This window comes from Populus nigra, chromosome 2 (genome assembly GCF_951802175.1).
Source record: "Populus nigra chromosome 2, ddPopNigr1.1, whole genome shotgun sequence".
NCBI lineage: Eukaryota > Viridiplantae > Streptophyta > Magnoliopsida > Malpighiales > Salicaceae > Populus > Populus nigra.
Window position 1 is genome coordinate 20,137,422 of NC_084853.1, and position 2,500 is coordinate 20,139,921.

The following is a 2,500-nucleotide window of genomic DNA, read 5'->3' on the forward strand; positions in this document are numbered from 1 at the left end:
TGCCCCGTCAACATAACTCCCGATGTACTGTTTGCTTTTTCGGAAGAAGAGATCCATCCCCCCATCCTCGGCCAGCCAAAAACGCTCCAATTAATGGCCGGGTGAGATGACCCGGAGGCCCGCGACGCGTCATTCAAATCACTGCCCTATCGGCTACAACTGCTGATGGGTGGGATTAGAGGCCTGCCATGGTGGTGAGGGGCGGCGAGGACCGTGAAAGCTAGAGTTTTTCAGAGGCTGCCGGGAAAAAGGCCCCTCGGGTGGCGGGGTGCGAGGACCAGGCGCGTCATTCAATTCTCTTCCCTATCAACTTGGCTCCCGTTGGCGGGATTGGAGGCCTACTGTTTGTTACAGGGCTAAAATCGTCAGGGGAAGAGCTGACGAAACAATGCTGGTTTGGATGCAGGGGGTAGTGTTGGAATCGGCAGCGCGGACAAAATCGGCAAAGTCGACAAAAAAGACTGTTGGTCTGGACATCGGGGCAGCGGCAGCCATGCCGACAGGGGGGGAAATCGGCAGCACAGATTTGTGCAGCTGCAGGTTCGTCGGGGAAATCGGCAGCGCAGATTTTTCGATGAACATGGGCTGGAAGATGGACTGTCCAGGCCAGGCAGGGAAATTCGTCAAGGGGACACGCTGACGAAACAGCGCTGGTTCAGGCACGGCGGGCAGTGTTGGAATCGGCAGCGCCGACGAAATCGGCAAAGTCGGCAGAATCGGCAGCGGGTGCTGGCGATGAGTCTGGACGATTTATAGTCCAGGGCTTGATGGAAAAGACTGTTGGTCCAGACAATGGGGCAGTGGCAGCGCGGATTTGTGCAGCTGCAGGTTCGTCGGGGAAAATCGGCAGCGCAGATTTTTCGACGAACAGGGGCTGGGCGCTGGACTGGCCGGGCCAGGCAGGAAAATTCGTCAGGGGGGCACGCTGACGAAAACAGGGGCTGCGGAGTGGAAAATCGGCAGCGCAGATTTTTCGACGAACAGGGGCTGGACCGGCCGGGCCAGGCAGGAAAATTCGTCAGGGGGGCACGCTGACGAAAAGAGGGGCTGCCGCGTGGAAAATCGGCAGCGCAGATTTTTCGACGAACAGGGGCTGGACGCTGGACTGGGCCAGGCAGGAAAATTCGTCAGGGGGCACGCTGACGAAAAGAGGGGCTGCCGCGTGGAAAATCGGCAGCGCAGATTTTTCGACGAACATTCGTCAGGGGGGCACGCTGACGAAAAGAGGGGCTGCCGCGTGGAAAATCGGCAGCGCAGATTTTTCGACGAACATTCGTCAGGGGGGCACGCTGAGGAAAACAGGGGCTGCCGCGTGGAAAATCGGCAGCGCAGATTTTTCGACGAACAGGGGCTGGATGCTGGACCGGCCGGGCCAGGCAGGAAAATTCGTCAGGGGGGCACGCTGACGAAAAGAGGGGCTGCCGCGTGGAAAATCGGCAGCGCAGATTTTTCGACGAACAGGGGCTGGACTGGCCGGGCCAGGCAGGAAAATTCGTCAGGGGGGCACGCTGACGAAAAGAGGGGCTGCCGCGTGGAAAATCGGCAGCGCAGATTTTTCGACGAACAGGGGCTGGACGCTGGACTGGGCCAGGCAGGAAAATTCGTCAGGGGGGCACGCTGACGAAAACAGGGGCTGCCGCGTGGAATGGCAGCCTACACGCAGATGCGAATTCGGCAGCGCACGATGGCTTGAGCAGGTCATGGGTTCGACTTGGCGCGATCTGAAACCTGGACGAGGGACTGTCGACGCTGGACGAGCCAGCGCGGTGGCCTGTCGTGCCCCGTTCAGGGGGGGCCTGCCGCGGAGACAGCCCTCGCGGGCTCGACAGCGCAGGCCAGCGTCCCCGACGTCGCTGGCCGCGGCAGGCGAGCTGCCGGGGTTCCCGCATTCCTACAAGAAAACGTCGTGCTTTCCACATGAAACCAATCCAGTAAAATCAGCCATATTTTTATGAGGCTGCCCACTGAATTTGGGGTCATTCCGGGCCGGTTCCTAGTTTTGCGGATTTACTCGATTTCTAATGGTAGGAAAATTAAAACAAATACTTCCCGACCTCGAAAAATTCTGGGAAAATTAATGAAGGTGGATTGGATTTTTGCCAACCTCTGTGCAAAATTTCAGCTCAAAATACCAAGAAATGAATTTTTTAGAGGGGGGGTGACAGCTGGGACCTAGTAGTGTCTCCCCCTGCCAGAGCTGCAATGACACTTATTGCTCTTTAGGGAGCCACCAGGCCGGCGCCCCTCAAAGACCACACGCGCGCGCAGCGCCCGCCCGCGCTGGGCGCTGGGGCGCTGGGGCCTGAGGGCCTGGGGCCCTTGGGGGCCCTTGGGCGCTTGGGCGCGCGCGCGCGGCCCCCGCAGCCATGCCGCGCTGCGCGACGCGCGGACAGCCCCTGCTGGCTTGCTCTCTCGCCCGCGGGGGGGCTGCCTTCGGGCCCTGGCCCCCCGCGCTCTGGCCTGCCCCCCGCGTGGGAGAGGCTAGGCGCTGCAGGGGCCA